We start from the raw sequence: 13361 nt of genomic DNA, 5'->3' as shown, positions 1-13361 counted from the left end.
CAAAGCATGCACACATTCACACACACACACACACACACACACGTGCACACACACAACCCACCCCAAACACAAAATACCCCAAATTACAAAGTGCGCGTCTATCTTTTTGTCAATAAATGAGCTCATTCTAAAACTGGTCATGCTGTAGGATACATACTAGAGGAGAATATCTCAACTCTTTTATTCGTACTGTCCTCTTACAGTAACGCGTTCTCCTACTCCTTCTAAACTTCTAATCCAGAACAGTGGAGGGACCCAATGGATAGCCTTCTAAAACAGATAGAAAGAGTGATAGAAAGAGAAAGAAAGAAAGAAAGAGAAAAAGAGAGAAAGAGAGAGGGAGAAAGAGAGACAAAGAAAGAGACATAAATAGAGAGAGAGAGAGAGCGAGAGAGCGAGAGCGAGAGCGAGAGAGAGAGAGAGAGAGAGAGAGAGAGAGAGAGAGAGAGAGAGAGAGAGAGAGAGAGAGAGAGAGAGAGAGAGAGAGAGAGAGAGCAGTCTAGCAGGCTCCAGGCTCCACAGTGATCCAGAGGGCTGGAGCAGATATTTATCAAGGATGACGTGGGCTTTGTCATGGATTAGCAAGCCTGGACGTTGATAAGGGAAGCGAGGGTCTGTGTGCTGCCTGTCAGTCTCTCTGGAGGACCGTGGCTACGGACCCCATCCTTACAGGACTGAGGCCAGGAGAGACACACCAGCCCTGGGCAGAGGATGCAGGAGGGAGATGAGAAAGCTGGGGGAACACGAGGAGAAAGAGGAAGAGAGAGATGTCGAGGAGTGAAAGGAAGAGAGGAGAGGGAGGGGAGGAAAACGTTGGGGGGTGAGAGAGACAAGAGAGGAAGAGAGAGATGTCAGGGAGGGGAGGAAAAAGTTGGGGGAGAGAGAGAAAGAGAGATGGATGCAAGGGAGAAGAGAGAGCATAAAGTCGAGAGAAAGAGAGAGAAACAGAAGGCAAAAACGGAGAGAAGGAGGGAAGAGAGGAGACAGCTGCGAGAGAAAGAGGCAACCGAGGGAGGAGAGAGTAGCGAGAGCTGGAAAAAAGAGAGGCAGGGAGAAAAAAAAAGAGAGGGAGGAGAGAGTGAAACGAAAAGGAAGAACTTCGGGTCCTTTCGCATTGTCTGGCTCAGGTTGAGCTCCATAATGCTGGCTAGTATTTAGTCAGGGCATTCGGTTACTCATAACCATCCACTTTCCAGACCAACGTGAGGGTGAAATATGTGTGTTTCTGTGTGTGACAAAGAGAGCGTGCCAGGAAGAATGTGCATGCGTATGCTCAAGCCATTTCAATGTTCTCGCCTTTCTTTGCCCGAGAAGCCTGAACATGAAGACAAACAAAAGTTCAAAACCACGCAGATACTGTGGATGCTATCCACAAAAAAAAAAAAGCACGTCTCATTTCATCCAACAGAACCAATGCCGTCCTTGCACGCACGCACACACACACAAATAAAATCACAGATACAATGAAATCCAATTATAGGAGTGTGCATGTCTTTGTTAGAGGGCAGCAGTCTCACAGTGTGTGTGTGCGCGGGTGTGGGGGCTTCAGCTGGAAGGCTTTTATCAGCTTTTCACACATCCAGAGAGCAGTGTCATTCTGACTAACTGCTGCCCGTATACTTTAGCTGTGATTATAGGCCCATGTTCATTGACTGGTCTGCCTGCTTTCCGCTGTTCTCTGTAGAATGAATCAGATACGAAGCTCATAGGGAGACGTGAACATAAGGAATTATCGCCTCCGGCTTATATTGGGTATGATGCAACTGCAGTGTGAAAAAGAAGGGAATTTCTAATCAGAAGAGAGGAGAGAGGGGGGAGAGAAGGGCGCCGAACCGAAAAGGCAGTTAAAAAGAGAAAAAATGTTTTACTTCAGATTGACACTTCAGGGTGGGGGGTGGGGGGGGGAGAGAAAGAAAGAACTTTTAAGTAGTATCCTTAGGCAACACACAGTGTTAAGTGTTGCCTTGCAGACTTCAATGTGGAAATGAATGGTTGACTCGCCTTGAAAACGTTTGTTGCCATGGCAACCGTCCCGTCCCCCCCCCCTTTTCACATATTTTCCGGCACAGGTATTTTTTCCCCTCTCTCTCTCTCTCTCTCTCTCTTTCTCTCTCTCTCTCTCTATTCCTTTTTAGTGTAACAATGGAATAATGAGGGAGAGTGGGTGCGGAGTGGACCTACAACCTACCCCCCCACACACACACACACACACACACACACACATATGCGACTGACACATGCTGTACATGCCAATGGAGCCACACAGGTAGCTGACCGACAGTCAGAAAGTAACCCCTGACATTTTGAACACCGCTCCCTCTGACACACTCAGTTTCAAATCTTCACCCTGGTCAAGTCTGACCACGGCTACCAACGAGCCTGCTCTGTCTTCTATACCTCCCTCATGCTCTCCTCTACTCTGCTGTGGTCCTCTTTTAGAGGGGTCGGAAGAAGGAGGGAGGGAAGGAAGGAAAGAAGGAAGGAAAGTGTGGCAAGTGTGGCAAGACTGACATCATCAGACTAGCCTCGCTTTTCATCTGGCATGAAAGTGAGTAGGCATGCGGTGGTTGCAGAGTGTGGACATGAAGATGTTTGTGAGTGGGGGTAAGTGAGGGCCAGGTAGGTCAGGCATTAGCGAGTGGCAAGTCGATGAAAACGGCAGCAGAATCAACACTTGGATGCATGGAGGTATAATGGAGTCAGCTCTGGTGAAATCCTTGGAACCTGTCGCTGTGTTCTCTTCCATCCAGGTGCTATACCCGGATGAGCATTATGGGCTGTTTGTACTGCTTTTATTAGACATTTCAGAGATCGAGAGGCAGAGACAGACAACGGATACACAAAGACAAAAGAGAGAGTGTGAGAGAGGGAGACAAGACATACAGGACAGACAAAAGAGTGAGAGAAAGAAAAAGAGAGAGAGAGAGAGAGAGAGAGAGAGAGAGAGAGAGAGAGAGAGAGAAAGAGAGATGGAGAGAGAGATGGAGAGAGAGAGAGATGAGACGTAGCGAGACAGACAAAAAAGAGATAGAGAAAAAATTGAAAGAGTGAGATGAGATAGATGGAGAGAGAGAGAGATGTGGAGAGAGAGAGAGTGATAGCGGTGATATGGTCCATGTGGTGGCAACACCTTGTCCCTGTCAGAAAGTGACACTCCCCGTGTGTGAGAAGGCTTGGGCTGAGGCCTCGAAGTCTGGAACATTCTGACATCGCATATGGACCCGCCTGGATATATCTGGACTGGGAGGGAACCAGACACCCTTCATCCCTCCCTCCATCTCTCTCCTCACCCTCACCCCTCTCTCCATCCCTTGTGAACTGAATTTGGGGCTTATTTACAATGAATGGTGTTTTAATAGAGGTAAACTGTAAGCTCCTTTGTTCTTGATACTAGTTGAAGCTAGGTCAAGAAGGGGTGAATGGTCTGTTTGACCTAAAGGTGCTGACCACTCTGTGGGCCAGTTTACCCTTAGTGAAGGGTTGGCATTTAGTCATTTAGCAGACGCTCTTATCCAGAGAGACTTACAGTAAGTACAGGGACATACCCCCCGAGACAAGTAGGGTGAAGTGCCTTGCCCAATGACACAACGTCATTTTGCACGGCCGGGAATCGAACTGGCAACCTTCTGATTACTAGCCCGCTTCCCTAACCGCTCAGCCACCTGACTCCCTGATACAATGGAGATGAGTTTGACATGGGGTCATCTGGAGACATGAAGTCTGGGTGGCTTGATAGCTTTATTACCTGGGGGGGAAGAAGCTGAAGGATTGTTGTTTACACTCTGTGGGCCTCATGTACTAACGCTTTTGCGCCCATTTCAGGCGTATTTTTTTCCGCAACGTGCGCGTAAAAGCATGGCGAGGTATGTACAAACATGCCACACTGAGGTAAAAGCGCAGACTGCCTGTCGCGGTAACTGAAAATGTTCAAATTGTGTTTTTCCGTGTCATGCATATGCATTCAAGGGGAAAGTGTGAGTTTCCCATAAAGAGACGGAAGGGGATGCGTAAAGTGCGCCTAATTATGTATTCCGCGGTATGTACAAAAACCGCCCATGAAAGCTGTTTTGCGGTGAAAATTCAGCGCAAAGAAAAGCAGGTGTAAACCAGGATGCGGGTTTCGTCGCATATGCCTCCGGGTGAAATGGCAGCAGTAATCCGAGCAAGACGAAGACATAGGCCAAGGAGATGAGCTGAAAGAATTTTTACCACAAGGATCCCACTTTTTCAGTTGAGTGAACACAAAATCATTACGCGTTACAGATTAAGCAGCCATGCACTTTTACAGTTACTGGAATTTGTAATTTACGTCCAGATGGTATCTATTTGTGCTGGTGTGGAATTCCAGGCAATAATGTATACAATAATGTTTTTACCTCATGAACAAGCACATCAATTTCATTATCACCAAATCTTTGTTTTGGTGATAATGGCCTGATTGTACGGATTGATTGTATTGTTTCAGGGAGTTAGCCAATTACAGAAGAGACATGGGAGAATTGCTTGTCTGTATCATGATTGTGGATGGACCAATGACTTTTGAGAACTGTGTGCTATAATATGGTCTGTTGAAGGATGTTCTGAGGGGTTCAGGGACATCAGCTGGGTCGTGCTAGTGTTTGCTGGACTCTCCAGGTTCCATTCTAGAATGCTAGATGGAGCTGGATGGAATTGTCTTTGTGTTATGTTGTATGTTTGTGTGTCGATGATGGTGACGTTGGTAACTTTATTATGTATACGTCATCCACATTAACTCTGTACTTCACCAGACTTCAGCTCAACGATTGATTTTCTTAAAAACTTCACACGACACCCTCTTTTCAACCTAATCCCTTTCACTCCTACAGCCAGCCGGTGTCTAGCCCGAAACAGGTCCCTCCCTCCCTCCAACTTTCACTCCCACAGTGTCGTCTGTCTCCTTACAGCCTGGCAGCCACTTGGCATGGTTTGGGGCAGATAAACATTTAACTAAATGTTACACCCTCCAAATCCAGGATTACATCCTCCCTGGTTCAATATTTGTGGTTGGCAGTGGAGGGAGGCCTTTCAGCCTCTGAAAATTGAGGTTTAGCTTAACAAACATGCACCTAACTTGGTGCGGTGCTCCCCACACAGGGAGACTGGGTAAGGAGGGCTGCGTTCGAGCTGGGTTTAGTTGACATACCTCTGCCATCTTGGCAAGCTCGGTCCAGTCAGCTTTGTTGTAGCCACACATGATGCTGGATATAAGGATCTGCGGAGAGAGAGAGAGTGAGAGAGAGAGAGCGAGGACAAGGAGAGAAGAGAACCAGGAGTGAGTGTTATGATAGAATCATCGTTTGTTTCCCCTCCCCCCACCCCCAACCTCATAAGTCTCCCAGCTAGCCCCCAACATCCCATCAAGGGCTCATTTTAACACATTATTAAATGGATCTTAGCGCTATTATCCTGTCTCTCATAAGCACCGTCAATTGGTCCTCCCTCTCTCCCTCAAAGTCACAAAATCAATATTTATAATTTTACAGGATCAGGCCAAATCCTGCACTGTGGCAGTGTTATTAAAACAATAAAAAGACCAGAGAGGAGGAGGGCGAGAGATGGAGGAGGGTATTTGCTGGAAGCCCTGGGTGGATTACGGCTTCTTGTCTTCCCTCTCTGCTCCTCCTTTCGCTCTCTCTCTGTCTGTCGCTCTCTCTCTGTCTGTCGCTCTCTCTCTGTCTCTCTCTCTGTCTGTCTCTCTCTGTCTGTCGCTCTCTCTCTGTCTCTCTCTCTCTGTCTCTCTTTCTCTTGCTTTGTGTGTGTGTCTCTCTCTCTCTGTCTCTCTCTCTCTCTCTGTCTCTCTCTCTCTTGCTTTGTGTGTGTGTCTCTCTCTCTCCTCCCAGACACACAATAAGCCTGGCCCATAAAACAGGTGAGCTGGAAGCTGCTGCTTCATAATGCCCCCTGGTTTTAAGTAATCACGGAAATAAAAAGGAATGTGATGTATGACTGGGATGGAGAGGCGAGGGGAGCCAGCAGGTCTCATCCACATAGGGCCTACCCCTGGGCTGTGAAGAAGAGACAGCACACACATACCATATTTTTGGGAAAATAAGCCGCATTTTCTATAAACTGCACCCCACCAGAATGGGAGCTTTGTGTTTGTAAATCGGATTATAAACCGCACTGGAACATATGCCGCACTTGATACGGGAACAATGATACCAAGCAATGCATGAGTATAGGCAGTACAGCATGCCGTTGTGTAACACACTTTGAAAACGTAAGTAAGTGCGTAATGTATGTTTTCTATTGCCCGGGAATGAACAAATATTTACCTTTAGACACTTGAGTTCTAAATATTTCCGACGGTCCCCAAAGCATAAGTTATTTTTCTGAAACGGTAGCTACCTAGCTTTAGTTAGCTTCCAGGCTAAGTTAGCTAGCATAATACTCGTAGCAATGCAACTAACATGCTAGCAGACATCCCAACCTGCAAAAACTAATTTCAGGGAGGTGGTTTCACCGGCAACGCATATATGCCACGTTACGCTGTGAGACCCACATTCGAACGATCACATATTTGTGCGACGCTACTCCTTAACGGGTTAAATATCATTCACAAAAAAAGTGTTTCTACTGTTGTTTTGTTATAAAAACATTCTATAAAGCCGCTTCGAAATATAAACCACACCACAAGAAAAATGTAAAATCAGGTTATAAACCGCGGTTTTATTTCTGAAAAATACGGTACACACACACACACATACATACCATACATACATACCATACATACATACATACATACATACATACATACATACATACAGGCCGCCCACATAGACACACGCCTACGTTGGCTGGCGCCGCGATCACACACAGACGCGCACGCAGAAAAATGCACGCGTACACACGCCCGTGCATGCTCACACACACACATTCTCTGCACACACATGCACACACATGCACACGCATGCACACACATGCACGTGCATGCCCACACATGCACACACATACACCTACACACACACCTTGTTAACAAGCCAAATAGGGTCTCTGTTAGGATTGTCCGTATTCAAACTCCATCTCAAACTCATCTGAATCCAATCTTCCAAAAGTTTCAGGTCATTGCTGTTTAGTGGTCGTCAATACACTGCTCCAGTGTGTCTAGAGATGAAATCCTCGCAGACCTAAAGCCAGCCAAGCTCTTAAGCACTGCTACAGTACATAAGAGACGGCAATAAGCTCGGATGAAAAATGGCCGCCCTATCCAAATGCCACAGAGAGAGACGGTCGTCACCTCTTCCGTCATAAGGCCGCTGTCTAGCCACAACAAGCATTAAAACCTGCTTTGGAGAGACAGTAAATGTTACTCCCTCCAACAGCAGGTCACATAATAGGCGGAAAGGTTCACTAGAGGATATTAAACCCCCCCACTCCCCCTACCCCCCCCCCCCACCCTCCCCCCAAATCTTCCCAAGCCCCCCCCCCCCCCCCCCTTCCACCACCACAAATATCCGCTGGATATCAATCTCCCGGGGTGTTGCGGTCCCTTGAATCATACCCGTAACTGGGCCCATACCGGGGCCCTTATACCACTCGGGCTTAAAGAGAGCTACATCAGGCTGGGCAAATAAAGCCAAGCACCTCCCATGCACTCCTGACATTTTACCATTAGACACACACGGACCTCTATTTGATATGTATTAGTCTTATTTGATGTTCTCAGCATTCTGGGATATTAAACATCCTCGCCGCGACGATGTGATAGAGGAAGGGAGGCCGATGCGTCCTGCACAGGAAGTAGATGAGGAAGCAGGAACGAGAGTCAGGCACCGAACCTGGAGATTTATTGACCGTTAAATGGTTACACTGAATGTTGTTTTACATGCGAGTTGACCTGCTAGTCATATACCATTGTTATGACTACCTTTATCTACCAACCCTTTTACAGTGCAGTCATAAAGCCCATCATAAAGAGTAACTGGGCATATATATATATCTGTATGTGGTACAGTTCAAATGTCAGGGGAAAAGAATGGTCCAGTTATCTTGACATGGGCTTTATTTGGCTAGCTACCATGCTTTCGTGGTTGTGGTGGTCATTTGATTTTCTAGTTTGCTTTATTTTCACAAACCCTAACTCACCACAACAAATGTGGTTTTAGTTTTGAATAGATTTAAGCAGTGGAGAGGTGAGGTCATACCAGGTGGCACCAATAGACAGTTGGAAGTTTAATGACACTATGACCTAATGCAGGGGTTCTCAAACGTTTCGGGGCCAGGGACCCCTTACAGAGGTGAACATTTTCCAAGGACCCCACCATGATCGTGACACCCATTCAGCCTACCCTGTGTGCTCATAACTGGACACAATATGCTTATTTTATTGGCGCAAATGGTCCCCATCTGTAGATTATAATAGATGTTTCACTTTTAATGATACAGCACAATTTTCCCATGTTATAATTTATGCCAAATGATTTTGCGGACCCCTTGGCTATGGTTCGCGGACCCCTAGGGGTCTGGGGACCCCACTTTGAGAACCACTGACCTAATGAAACGGAGAAGATCTTTCTTTGTCCTCTTTTCTCCAGACTTCATTAGAGACATCCACCCCAACTGTCTCAGATGTGTTCAGTGTCTCAGTATAATCTTGTTAGCACCTTAGCAGCGGAGACCAGCGCTAACAATACCAAACTGCCCCCCACTACGCTAACAACACGTCTCCATGGAGACGGCGGACATCACCTGGAAACTGTTGCCCTCAGGCCTGGTGGCCAGGGAACACACACACACACGTGTTTGCACGTGCTCACACATGCACCAACAGGAGTGGTCACGATCACACACACACACACACAAATTCTCTCTCTCTCTTCTATACTCCACTTCTTTGCTATTGAGGTAATAGGGACCATTTGGGGAGTGCGGAGCCACAATTGGGGCTATTTGTCCAGAATGCTCTGACCTAAAACTTCATGTCGTCACAAGGTCATCTACAAGGGGTAAATGGGCCTGTACTTCCCTCTAATGCACTGTGTGTTTCTGGGAGATGGAAACCCCCCACACTTCCACCAGTGTGTTTTTAAAGGTCACCGCTCCACTTGAGAAGACCAGTATCTCCATCTTGCAGGAGGGGTGGTAGCCCTGAATGACGGGAGCGCCTCTCCGTCCTCTGCTCCTTCAAGGGACCGTCCTCTAATCTGTCCTAATCAGAGCAGGTATGATGTTCTCCTCCGGTGCTGTCACCGATCCCCGTCATCCGTGAGGGTGATTAGGGAGGACGAAGGGAGATGGGTGTCTGTGGATTTGCTACAGGGCCGTTTATCTCCGTAGATTGGGTCTAGGTCAGCATATTAGGACTCCTCAAGCCTGGAGGAAGGCTGTGGAGATGTTCTTACGGTACGTACGCACGTTAGAGGTGTTGAAATTAATCGAATAATCGATGCATCGCGATGCAGACATGGACAATGCTGCATCGATGCAGTGGCCGACCATAATCGATTATAACGCAATGATGTCGCTCGTTAATTTTCCGGCCGCGGCATAAACATTCAAATGAAAAATAACATTCTCAGTAGCCTAACCCGTTTCATCTAGACCTATGATAGACTCTAGTCTCATCTGGGTCTCATTGACCTGACGTCATTCGTGGCGATTCGCATACGTGCCACAGCAAAATGGCTGAGTGTGGTTGTGAGATTGTCCTTAAAAACGCTCCAAGCGTTTTAAAAAGTGAGATATGGAACTTCATTTCGGATTTTACCAACAGGCTGGGAAGCACAAACTGGATACATCGCATGCGATATGCAAAGCCTGTCACACCAAAATTAAATACGTTGGGAACCCTACCAACTTTAGGAATCACGTTAGCCGTTTCCATCCTGAGTTGCTAGCAACAACACCTGCCGCGGAAAACGCAAACTCTGGGCCAGCAACTCCGAGGATTGATGCAACTCTGTTTTCAATACTGCTAATAATGCTGTCTGTTGTGTTCAGACTTTGTTAAATAATAAAGATTATTTATATCTTACTACAACGTACTTGGATTTTTGGATGAAAATATAACTGTTGGAGCCAAAATATGATTATTATGATTTCAATGTTAACCTTTTGCCTTCATGAAATCGTTATGAATTGTGCAAGTTAGTCGGTCTTTAAGCGTGGCATGTCGTCACAGCGTTTTGTCAATAATTAATATAGAAATAAGTAATATAGAAAACTGTATTATATTGAACTATACAGTATCTTAATGCATTCTGTCAACTCAAATATCCTATATGGCTTTAATAGAAAAATGTATTTGACGCATCGTGATGCATCGTGATGCATCGAGTAATCGAATCGAATTGGATCGCTGACTTGAAATCGTAATAGAATCGAATCGGGAGATCAGTGTCAATTCACACCTCTAACGCACGTCACACACGCGAGGCACACGTGTGTGACACGCAGGCACGCGCACAGACACGCACGGGCGACCCTACAAGTCCAGTTCCTTTGTGTACGACCGTTTCCGAAGCGCCGTTTTCCACGGGAACACAGTCTGCTTTGTCCCGCCTCAATTAGAGAGACAGCGAGAGGGGGAGATGAGGAAGACAGGCAGGCTGGTGTGGAACAAGCCCACACACACACACCCACACACGGCCTTCCCTCACACACAATTCTCATCCAGATCAACAATGGCAGCAGGAGAGGATGGAGGGAATCTGTGAATAGAAAACTCACTCGAAGTCTGGAGGAGAAAACTCGTTTTTTTTATATTCTTTTGATTCTTTGATACCGGGCACTTTTTGAGTTTTCCCCCAAATGTGAATTGAAGAAATTAGACAAATTTCACTTTCATAATTCCCCTCCCCCTTCCCCCCCCACACATTTTCCTCAGCATATGCCCAGGCGGATTCAAACACGGCAGCATGCATGGATGAGTATGAACATAATGTAACCTGGATTAAAATAGTTCGATTTTGAATAAATACCAATAATATATATATATATATCAATTTCATAATATTAGGAATATCTTCATGACTTAATCAGGTTAAATAAGATAACAATAAATATCAAAGTTAATAGCATCTTATTAGTTGTTAAAAAGGTATCTTGGTACTTAAAGATTCAGCCAATCAGAATAATGGTAGCTCTTCCTGTGGCGGGAAGAAAGTAGTTGCAGTGGATTGAAGACAGCGATATAGAAGAGATGCTTGTTGAAACCAGTGAGCTAGCTAAATAACTTGAAAAGACGGCATTGGTATTGTTGTAAGCTTTTATTTTATTTTCTAAAAGTGCTTTGAGTTGTGTTCTGTCTACGTCGGTAAACTGTGGTTATTTTTTACATTAGTTATTAGGTTATTGAGAGACACCGAGAAGACCGTGTGGAGCTAAACATATCCATGCGGCTGCATCCATGCTAGCATCCTAGCTCCATGTTTGCAGGACAATAGATGGCGAGCCTTCCCAGCGAACTGCACTGAACTGAATCCTGTTCTATCGGCAGAAAGCTTTTCTGACACGAGCCGAAACCTTTTTTTTGTCCAACGAACAGAAACCTGCATTACTTCAATCAGAAGTTCGTATGAACGTTGGATCACGTGGTTCTCAGATCGACGGACTGTTCCTACCTCAAGTGGAATTTAGAACTACACAAGTGTTCGTAAGACAGAATCCGTCTGAACTTGTTACCACACACTGAACTGAATATACAGCATTACATTCACAGTATGTTTATTATGTTTTCTTTTGATATATCTGAATGTTATACTTGATAATAATTCCAAGTTACTGTTTAAAAACTAAATTAAACAGAAGAAAAATTAGGAATTTGATAAAACAAAACTAGTAACTAGTAAATCATTTCGTTGTCCAAAAGAAAAAGATTGAATTTCAAATTGAATTTAATTCATTTGAAGATGTGTATGTAACACGTGTGTTATGTTAATTGCATTGTAAATGTGTCATATGGTACCAACTCTATTCTATCTAAACAACTCATTTCTTTACTATTCTTATATAAAGAAGCCGGCATTTCAATTCATCTTATGGTCTGTGGTGTGTTTACTATAGTAATATTTCCATTGTTTAACTATACCAACTGCTCCTACTGAACCTAGACTCTGGTCCTCTTTAATAACTTATCTACTACAGGAGATAAGTGCTACAATAAGCCTAAATATAAGGCCTTCATCAGCATGCATGGGACTGACATTACCACCAGCAACAAAGAAAACACAGACCAAGGCTGTATTCAAACAGTGTGATTAGCAAAACTAATTTGCTCAAATGAAAAGAAAAAGTGTGTAATGTAAAGCTTCTCATGAAAGGGTTGTTCTTTGGTCTAATAACCTGGAATATTTTATTTCTAGAAAGTGTCTGGTGTTCATTTTATAGAAGTACAGAGGCGACTTTCGCCCACAACAAGAATTGCTGTGAGACTCATCCATTGTTAGATGTTTGAACCAGTGCATCGTCGTACAGTAAGGCTAAATCCCCCGAACCCAGCCACCACAGAGGCAGACAGGCAGTAGCATCACTCACATTGTTGGGGAAGTCAGCTTTGAGCTCGGTGACGCTCTGACACCAGTAGGCAGCCGTCTTCTCGCTGATCAGCTCGATGTTGAGGAAAGAGCCCTGGCCTGGTCCAAACATGGGCCCCGAGGTGGTCCCTCGTACGATCCTGGGGGACACATTGGTCACCAGGTCCTGAGGGAAGCGGTCAGGAGAACCAGACAGGAAGGAAGGGGGAGACGGAGGAAAACAATGGATGAATGTGAAAGTGTTTTCTTAGCGTTCCTCTCTGCATTTGAGTTTAATACCATTTTAATAAATTGTAATACTTATACTTATGGTATTGAATGTATATGCTGAATATATACATTGAATGTGACACTTTGTGAAAGGTTTTACATATTTGGTTATTGTGTCTCAACACTAAGAATATACAGCTGACTACTGTTCGTTTCCAGTTACTCCGGAGATCTTTCAAATAACTTAACCCTTGTGTTATCTTCGGGTCGTTCTGACCCATCAGCCGTGTGACCCACCGTCGTATTGCGACAACTTTACCGCATACAAAAACAAAGTGAAGCATTTTCTTTTAACCGTTGGGCTGTCTCAGACCCCCCACATTGCGAAGGTTAAAAGAAAATTATTTTTATTTGTTTTTGTATTGGGTAAAATTGGGTAAACACAACGATGGTTCGTTATGAACCTTTGGGTCATGTGACCCGAAGGCAGCACGAGGGTTAAACACGAACAAAATTGAACCCTCTTTCCCTTCCCTATCCCTGCCACAATATACACCACTAAGCATTAAACAGTGTTCTTCTAAACACTTTACAGGGAACAATTCTAAATCTGTAGTCTTTATCCCAGCAGGGTTCTTTACAGTATGTGGCCGGGTT

At 45.1% G+C, this 13361-nt stretch overlaps 1 long non-coding RNA gene across 1 annotated transcript; it reads right to left on the bottom strand.

The window, feature by feature from the left end:
* Window positions 1-570: 570 nt before the first annotated feature.
* On the bottom strand, window positions 571-12656 carry LOC134016285 (uncharacterized). The gene is made up of 3 exons (XR_009929470.1): window positions 12496-12656; window positions 5165-5233; window positions 571-1031 (listed from the first exon to the last, which is right to left on the bottom strand). It is a non-coding gene; the product is annotated as an uncharacterized LOC134016285 (long non-coding RNA).
* Window positions 12657-13361: the final 705 nt, after the last annotated feature.

The sequence above is a fragment of the Osmerus eperlanus genome, unplaced genomic scaffold, assembly GCF_963692335.1.
Source record: "Osmerus eperlanus unplaced genomic scaffold, fOsmEpe2.1 SCAFFOLD_528, whole genome shotgun sequence".
Classification (NCBI taxonomy): domain Eukaryota; kingdom Metazoa; phylum Chordata; class Actinopteri; order Osmeriformes; family Osmeridae; genus Osmerus; species Osmerus eperlanus.
The sequence above is the reverse complement of the archived record's forward strand: the minus strand, read 5'-3'. Positions and strand labels throughout refer to the sequence as shown.